Below are 9,701 nucleotides of genomic sequence, written 5' to 3' on the forward strand. Positions count from 1 at the left end.
GGAAGGAGAAAGGGCCTGGATGGATTCTGGAAGTCTGCACCCTCATGCCTGGACCACGTGTGGAGTTCGGCCATTATGGGTCCTTCTATGGATGGGGTGAGGGTGAGCCAGGGTCATGCAGTGGTTCTTCACCCCTCACTCCAGCCACCGAGTGTGTGTGAACCACGGGCACACTGGCATGCACACGCCAGCTCACGAGCCCGCTGTCTCTCTGGGATTTGTGAGACTTGTCACTCGCCTGAGAACCCAACTGACTCAGAGCTTTGGGGTTTCCAGCTCTCCCTCCCTGCAGCTCACTTGGCATAACTGAGAATCAGAGGGGTTACATGGCTCAGACCTACCAGTTTCCCAACCCTCAGTCCACTCTCTGGAGGGCAGCAGAGACTCTTGTTGTGAGGGTCATCTTTCTTCAGAGTCCCAAAATTTGACCAAGCCACTATTCCCAGCCTGGGCCCTGGAGCAAGCATCTCAGTCCTACCTCTTGCCCTGCCACCGCCCCCCACCTTCTCGGTCTCCATGTTGACAAGCTGGCCTGCCCCCACCCATTAGAATTCTGGGAAAGGCACAGAGAGGAATGGAACAATGGCCTAAAATTAGAACCCACAGCAAAAGCATGGAACCCTGAGTCATGCATTGTTCTTTCCTGCCGCTCTGAGCGCTGCCGGTAACCACAGTGGCTCTGGCACTGAGGGCGGTGCTGACAACAGGATTAGAGTGAGCCAAGCATCAGGGGAGAAGCTTGCGGGGAGTGGTGGCCCATGGTGCCTGGGCTACTGGATGTGAGCAACTTGTTGGACAGAAGGCCAACTTTGCCCTTGTGTCAGCCCCGATGGGCACAGAGATGGGAGGCATCTACCAGGGCACCTTCTACCTGCCTGAGCTCAGGCCTGTTGGTCCAGCCTCCTGTCAGCATATTTGTGTCATGGGCCATGTGGATGTGCAATTTTACCTGCTCACTTGCAGTGATGGTTGACTCAGAGGACGAATCAGCCATGATCCTGAGGCCACACAATTCTCACCTTCTCAGGAAAGAAGAAAAGAAAAAAGAAAAAAAAAGATTCATGGATGTGTTCTCCAGTTTGCACGCTCAGAATGGAGGCTGTGTCCTTTACCCATTAGGTTGGAGACAGCACAAGGATGGAGGTCTCCAGCGTGGATCCTCACCCAGAGACCTTTTATCCATCTTCCAGAACCACCACCAAGGCAGCTGGCTTAAGAGCCCCCACCCATTCCCAGAGGCTCTGAGGCTCTGGGGCCAGGATGGCCCCGCCATCTGCCATCTAACAAGTCTCCTGGGAGAGCCCACAGCCAGTGGTGGGAGAAGACCACCCTTGGAGAAATGCAAGCCGAGGCCTGGGCATAACTGACCAGAGACTGGGGCCTGTCACCCGCTGCCTCTCGGGGGTGCTAGGGGAAACTGAAGGTTGGGGCTTGGAAGATGGGTAGCATAGGAGGAGGTGGGAATTATAACTTAAAATCAGAAAGACTGTGAAGAGCCTTGAACGCCTGCCAAGGACACTGATTTCCCATTTTTGGAAATGGGGAGTAGTATGGGTAACAGGCATTCAGTGAGAGCCATCTGTAGAAGACACTGGCGGTGTGTGGAGATACCCTGGGGGGAGGCAAGAGAAGAGACCATGGCTTTCCTGGGTCCTGTGCCCAGCCCTTAGCGGTGGCGCATAAATGTCTGTGGGTCCAGTCAATCACTGCCTGAGAAGGCTCCTGCAGCTTTCCGATGCAGGAGGAGCGGGCCTGAGCTAGGACAGGCCCATGAACGGGGAAGGGCAGGGCATGCACTGATGGCCCAGGTTGTGAAGGTGGGAGGCAGGCCTTGGGAGTCTTGGAGTGAGGAGAGGCCAAACTGGGGAGTGGACAGATCCAACCTGTCTTCTGCGGGATGCCTGGGAGAAGAGTGGAGCCAAGACCAGCTGGAAAATTTAGGAGCCTACACTGAGTCCAAAGAAAGTGATGACTTGGTTCTTCCATGATGACCTCTGCCACCCAGATGGTGCTGTCAAGGAGAAGGTGAGCCTTGGGAACCCTCATCCCCACTGTGAAGCTGCACACGTGTCCTGGGTCTGGGGGGAACGTGTTTGCTCGCCTCAGTCACCCCCAAGGGGCAGGGGCCACATCGGCTCCCCTTGCGTCAGGTTGCCACTGTTAGGGAAGCCACTGGCAGCTGAAGGAATTTCCCACAGCTGGAGAGCCCCCAGCACGTGGCTGGGCTGCAGGAGAGGGAGGTGCAGGCAGCCACCCGAATCTAGGCCTGGAGGAAAGTGAGATCTTGGGAGGGGGAGTGTGGGTAGTTTCTGTTTAGATGGAAAATTGTCAGAAAACCTAGCTTTGGTTCCAGTTCAGACCAGCTTATTGGTTTGTTCTCTTTTAAGACAATGTCTTTGTTTATAAAGAGCATTTGTATTTGTTTCCATTTGGGATTCAGCAGATGAGTGGAGCAAATTCCAGAGTTCGCTTCATGGATCAGTTCCACTTGAACACACGCACATTCCACCCTCAGACTGTGCTGTCTCCTGTCTGTCTGCTCTCCCGGCAGCCCCAGGATGCAGGGTGCCATGAACAGGCGCAAGATGGGCTACCCCGACAGTAACATCAAGCGGTAAAATACCACAGTCGACCACTATGGCGACTGCCAATGCACCCCGCTCACGGATCACTATTTAAACCCTACCACAAGGCCATGCAGTACGCATAGTTATTAGCCACATTTTACCAGTGGAAATGGAAGTTCAGAGAAGTTAAAAACGTGCCCGAAGTTACTCTGCTGACACATGCACAGCGAGGACTTGAACCTAGGAATCCAAGCAGTCTGGCTCCAGGGCCTGTCCCAGACCCTGAGTAACATTCATTCTACACAAGGCCCTGCTGCCCACAGAGGGGTGGCCCCAAGGGCCTTGTCCCCTTTATAAGTGAATGTGGCCCTGGTTGGTGTAGTTTAGTGGATTGAGTGCCGGCCTGAGAGTCAAAGGGTCACTGGTTCAATTCCCAGTCAGGGTATATGCCTGGGTTGTGGGTCAGGTTTCCACTTGGGGACACGTGAGAGGCAACCACACATTGATATTTCTCTTTCTCGCTTTCTCCCTCCCTTCCCCTCTCTCTAAAAATAAATAAATAAAATCTTTTTTTTTTTTAAAGTGGATGTTGACTAACAGGCAGGAGAGGTAGTGGTTTTAGAGCTGGGTGACCTGTTGTGTCCTGCCCTGGAAGCAGCTTGCCAGACAGGCAAGAACAGCCAGGGCTCTAGGGAGACATCTTCTTGTGTTCCCAAAGTCAGGACAGCTGCAGAGGCATGTGGCTTAACCAAGCCCCAGGCTACGGAGGCAGCAGGTGGGACTCAGGACCACCGCAGTCCTGGAAGGACATCTCACCTGTGTCAGTCCCTTCTCAACACCTCCTCATGAGGACTCCACCTTGGGAAGGAAAGAGGGTTCAGTCTGGGAAGAACAAAATCATATTCATGAACAACACTTGCCCGCCCCAGAAATGCCAAGGTCAGAGTAAGGAGCAATAAAGTGACAACATGAAGCAGCAAGCCTACTGGGCAAGGTATAAGCTGTGCTGGAACCCACGAGCTTCCCACCAACACAAGAAGGCTGCCTAGAGGAAGCCACCTTTTGAATGCTGCTGGTAGACTCCAGCAGCTCTGGGCTCTTTTCCCAGAGGCTCTTAGCACCCAACAACACGGTGGCTCATGAAGAGCTCCCTCAAGTCACTGCAGCCCACACTGGCAGGGACAGGAAGAGGAAGGGAAAGGAGTAAGTGATTAACTGGGGAGGAGGTAAGAAGACAGGTCATCCCCAGGAACTGTACCTCCTCTAAACTTTCATCTCTGCAATTTCCTCCCTCACCACAACCTCGCTCCCACCCTGCTCTACCCAGCAGCTGGCCTTGGCTAATGCAAAGATAAATGAGGCATAGGGCCAGATGCCAGACTGCCTCCCTTGGGAGAGCGGCATGTCGGGGGGCAGCAGGGAGGACAACCTCTATCTGTGCTGCAGGCTGACTCACAGCGTGACTGCCTCCATTATTCTGTCTCCTCTACTTTCCACCTCACCCGTGCTTTTGACTCCTACCTCTCAGCCTACAAACATACTTAAAAGCTCCTTCTTCAAAAAGATTTTCCCTCCTCCCAAGCCCCCTCCTTCTACCCTAAATCTCTCTACTTCCTTTCAAGCGCCTTAAAAGAATGATCCACACTAAGTGCCTGCTGGTCCTCACTTCCCAGCTGTCCCTCAACTCTCAGCTCCAAGTCCTCTCACCTGTGCCCTGACCTCACTGGGAAAGCATCCTTGACCTCATTGTCACCTGTGCCTGCCTGTTCTATCTGCTCTCCCTCCACCAGAGCTTTCCCTTCTGGTGCTCTGCTCTGATTCTTAGCCACTCCTCAGTTCACTAGTCCTCTTGAATGTTGTCTGCTCCCCAGAGTTCCCTTGTCCATCCCCTTTCCTCTCCTTGTCCACATCAACAGTTCATAGCCCTAGAGTTCCCCCGTCCCCTTTCTCACACATACAAGTTTCCAAGGTCCTACCAGACTCCAGTGCCACCTGAAACTCCAAGTGGGCACTCAACCATCTCAACCAAACTAACCTTTCTCCTGAGACCTGTCCTGTCCCGGTCACTTACACAACTTCACCACACACTCAGCAACTGTCCTTTACTCCCACCTCTCTCCCTCACCTCTCACACCTGACAGGGCACCAAGGCACAATGGGGCTACCTCCCACATGCCTCTAACTTATCTCCTCTTTCCATTCCAAGGCCAATGCCACAGCTCAGGGTGAATCATGTCTTTACTAGGCCATGACAGTAGCCTCCTCCATCAGTCAGGATTCCCCCAGCTGTTCTTTACAGGATGCCCAACAGAGACCTTAACTAACTAGGATGTTGAGTACTGGTTATTGCATTTACCAGTAGTGTGGACTCAGGCATGCTCTGTGGCCAGTCATTTCAATGCTCTGTGCATCCATTTCCTCATTCATATAAGGTATAGATAATAACCTACATGTAGTACATGTGTAGATAACACAGGGGAACAATTTTTGACATAATTCCTGTTGAGTTAGATTTTTCGGATGTTTTAGACTTAAATAGGCATGCTGACTTCAAAACTGCAGTTAGTTTTCTTCTATCACATCAAGTTTTTCTCTGCAGATTATCTTAATGCAACCACTCTAGGCTAGATCGAGCCTGGATCGAGGGAAGCACTAGTGCTTTCTGATTGGCTGAGAGCAAACCTCCCTCAAATGGGGAGTGGTAGGGGATGACCTTGGAGACCAGCAACAGGTTCATACTTGTCTAGGCTATTCAGTTACACATGAGACAGTGTGGTGAGAGATTGTGTGCCGCTCTATATAGTGAATCATATTCCAAAGTGTAGTATGAGTTCTTGTCTGTAGACAAGGAGTTAGCAGAATTTATTTTTTTATTTACATATATACTTATTTCTTTTCCTTCAGATTATGTCTGCCTCTTCTATTTCTCATCATAAGTGCCTAAATAACCCTGATTCATCTTGTTTTATCTGTGGCAGTTTCACCATTACCAGTCAAAAGACAAACATCAGTGCATTTGCCAGGCAAGCCTATTTTGCATATTTTAAAGTAAAACTTGGTGATCAAGATAAGTCTCGGATCCCTCACAAGGTGTGCAAGCAGTGCAACGAGAGTTTACAGATGTGGACGAAGGGAACACGTGATAAATTGCCATTTGGTATACCTATGGTTTGGCAAGAGCCCAGAGATCATTCAAGTGACTGTTACCTTTGTATAGTGAAACTGTCAAGATATAACAAGAAACATAAATGTAAAATAGAGTATCCTAGTCTATCATCAGCTATACACCCAGTGCCTCATTCAGCGGAAATCCCAGTGCCAGTTTTCATTGAACTACCCTCTTTTGAAAAACAGGAGTACAGTGAAGAACTAAGTTCAGCAATGATGAAGATTTTGAAACTGAAGAAGACTCCATTCATAAGGGATTTGATCAGCATGAGTTGAATAATTTGGCACGAGATTTGGGACTATCCACAAAGGCTTCAGTTCTGGCCAAGATGGAGGCGTAGACAGATACACTGCATCTCCCTCCACAACTAAGAAGGAATACAACTACCTCAAAACTAGAAACAATCAGAAGTTCCAGAAAATTGAAGTGCATGGAAGTCCAGCAAACAAAGATATAAAAAAGAAATACTCATCCAGACACGTAGGAGGGGTGGAGCTGGGGCGGATAGAACACGGTGTGGTGGTGGCAGAAGCGGCAATAGCAGTGGGCCAGTGGAAAGTGCAGTTAGTTACATGTTTTTAAAAAGTCAGGAGGGACACCTGGGGAGCATTCCAAGCTCCTACTAGACCATGCAGCTCACTGTCCCAGCACTGAGGAAAATCAAGCCTCATTGCTTTTGACTGTGAAAACCAGTGGGGCTTGGGATGGAGGCAGAAACTGCCGGTCGCTCAGCAGAGTCTGCTTGTTTAAAGGGCCCCCATGGACCTAGAACGTCTGCAGACCCACCCAATCTGGGAACGACAGCCAGGGAAGCAGCTAGAGGGGTGTCAGTCCGGTGCAGAAGTGGGAGAAGTGCCTGGAAAAGGGGTGAGTGCTGGGCAAATGGCATTGTTCCTTTTCGGACCCCTCCCCCGCATACATCGCCACAACGTGGTAAAACAGGTCACCCATTGCTGATGAATACCTAAGACTCCATCCCTTACAATGTAACAGGAGCGACAGCTCTCCCTGGGACACAGAAGCAAACAAACACAGAAGACTTGTAGCCAAGATGGAGGCCTAGACTGACACACTCTGTCTCCTTCCACAACTAAGAAGGAATACAACTACCGCAAAACCAGAAATAACCAGAAGTTCCAGAAAATAGAGAGAAGTCCAACCTATAAGTTATAAAGAAGTGGTGTTCGTCCGTATAGGTAGGAGGGGCAAAGCCGGAGAGGACAGTTCAAGCGGTGCTGTCCATGGCAGCAGCAGTGATGGTGGCAGGAGAGCAGTAAGCACAAACACCAGTATTTAAGGGAAGGTGAGAAGCACCTGGGGAGCACCCCCGGCTGCAGACCAGACCAGTCAGCTTGCGGTTCCAAAGCAGGGGAAGGTCCGGCCTTGGACTGTGAGGCCTGGAGGGGGTGGAGGAGGAGGCTCCCAGTCTTTCAGTGGAGACTGAATGGCAGGAATCCATCTTGGACCCGCACCCCTGCAGAAAAAGCCACAGCGTGATGAGTAGGGTCGCCTGGTTGTGACAAGTGCATGGGGCTCTGCCCCCTATAGCGTAGGAGGTGTGACAGCCCCACCCAGGAAGCAAAGGTAAACACAAAATGGTCAGAATGGCACAGATCATGATAGAGATCCTGGTGACACAGCTGACCAGACAGCAAATATTGAATCTAACGAAGCAGCAGATAGGAAATCTTTCGAGACTCAGTTCAGAGCTTTGGTTATAAAAATGCTTACAGACCTAACAACAAATCTTAAACAAGACAGGGAAGGAATGAAGGCTACTCCTGCTGAAATGAACAAAAACACATACAAAACTAGTTGTGAGGGCAAGAAAACCAGAGATCAAATCAACAAATCGGAACATAGGCAAGGAACAAACAGTCAACCAGTGCAGAAGGAGGAAACAAAAAGTGAGCAAAATGAGCAGAGGCTCAGATATTTATCGGACAGCTATAAGCGAGCCAACATCCGAATCTTAGAGCAGCCAGAATGTGAAAAAGAAGAACTAGAAATTGGAAAACTGTGTGAAAAAATAATGAAGCAGAACTTCCCTAACTTGGGGGAAGAAATAGACTTACAGATCCAGGAAGCACAGAGAGTTCCAAAAAAACTGGACCCAGGGAGAACCACACCAAGACACATTATAATCAAAATGTCAAAAATTAAGGCTAAAGAGAGACTCTTAAAAGCAACAATACAGAAGAAGAGAATTATGTACAAAGGGGACTTAATAAGACTATCAGCTGATTTCTGAAAAGAAACTGCAGGTAAGAAGGGACTGACAAGAAATATTCAAAGTAATTAAAAGCAAAAACCTACAACCACAATTACTCTATCCAGCAAAGCTGTCATTCAGAATAGAAGGGCAGAGAAAGTGCTTCCAGGACAAAGTAAAACTGAACGAATTCATCAGATCCAAACCACTGTTATATGAGATGTTAAAAGGACTTGTTTAGGAGAAGGAGGATCAAGACTATGAATATTAAAGTAAAAACTTTGGACTTCCGGCCAAGATGGAGGCATAGACAGACATGCTGCGTCTCCCTCCACAACTAAGAAGGAATACTACTACCTCAAAACTAGAAACAACCAGAAGTTCCAGAAAATCAAAGTGCATGGAAGTCCAGCAAACAAGGATATAAAGAAGAAATACTCATCCAGACAGTTAAGAGAGGTGGAGCCTGGGCAGAGAGGACACGGTGCGGTGGTGCCAGCAGTAGCAACAGCAGCAGGCCAGCAGAAAGTGCAGTTACATATTTTAAAAAGTCAGGAGGGACACCTGGGGAGCATTCCCAGCTCCTCACTAGAGCAGCTCACTGTCCCAGCTCCGGGGAAAATCAAGCCTCATTGCTTTTGACTGTAAACCAGTGGGGCTTGAGACGAAGACAGAAACTGCTGGTCTCTCAGCAGAGTCTGCTTGTTTAAAGGACCCCCACAGACCTAGAACATCCGCAGACCCACCCACTCTGGGAACAATGGCCAGGGCAGCAGCTAGAGGGGCGCCAGTTCGGTACAAAAGTGGGAGAAGTGCCTGGAAAAGGGGCGAGTGCTTGGGTAGCTGCATTGTTTTTTCTCAGACTCCTCCCCTGCATACAGTGCCACAACGTGGTGAAACAGGTTGCCCTGTACTGACGAATCCCTAAGGCTCTGCCCCTTACAACATAGTAGGAGCGACAGCTCTCCCTGGGACATGGAAGCAAAAAAACACAGGAGACTTCTGGCCAAGATGGAGGACTAGACTGACACGCCCCGTCTCCCTCCACAACTAAGAAGGAATACAACTACCGCAAAATCAGCAATAACCAGAAAAATAAATAGAAGTCCAACATATGAAGTTATAAAGAAGTGGTGCTTGTCCAGACAGGTAGGAGGGGTGAGGCCAGGGAGGAGATCTCAAGCTGTGCTGTCCACGGCAGCAGCAGTGATGGCAGCAGGACAGCAGTAAGCAAAGACACCCATATTTAAGGGAAGGCGAGAAGCACCTGTGGAGCACCCCTGGCTGCAGACCAGACCCATCAGCTTGCGATTCCAAAGCAAGGGAAGGCCTTGGACTCTGAGACCCGGTGGGGGTGGGGACAGAGGAGGAGGCCCCCAGTCTCTCAGCGGAGATTGAATGGCAGGAATTCATCCTGGACCCCCACCCCCGCAGAAAATGCCCAGTTGTGATGACTGCACAGGGCTCACCCCCTGCCCCCATAGTGTAAGAGGTGTGACAGCCCTGCCCAGGAAGCAAAGGTAAACACAAAACTGTTCAGGATGGCACAGATCATGATAGAGATCCCAGTGACACAGCTGACCAGACAGTAAATTTCTAATCTAATGAAGCAGCAGATAGAAAATCTTTCTGAGGCACAGTTCAGAGCTTTGCTTATAAAAGCGCTTACAGACCTAACAGCAGATCTTAAACAAGACAGGGAAGGAATGAAGGCTAGTCCTGCTGAAATGAACAAAAACACAGACAAAACTAG

Source organism: Furipterus horrens, unplaced genomic scaffold (assembly GCF_987537825.1).
Source record: "Furipterus horrens unplaced genomic scaffold, mFurHor1.1.pri manual_scaffold_6, whole genome shotgun sequence".
Lineage (NCBI taxonomy): Eukaryota > Metazoa > Chordata > Mammalia > Chiroptera > Furipteridae > Furipterus > Furipterus horrens.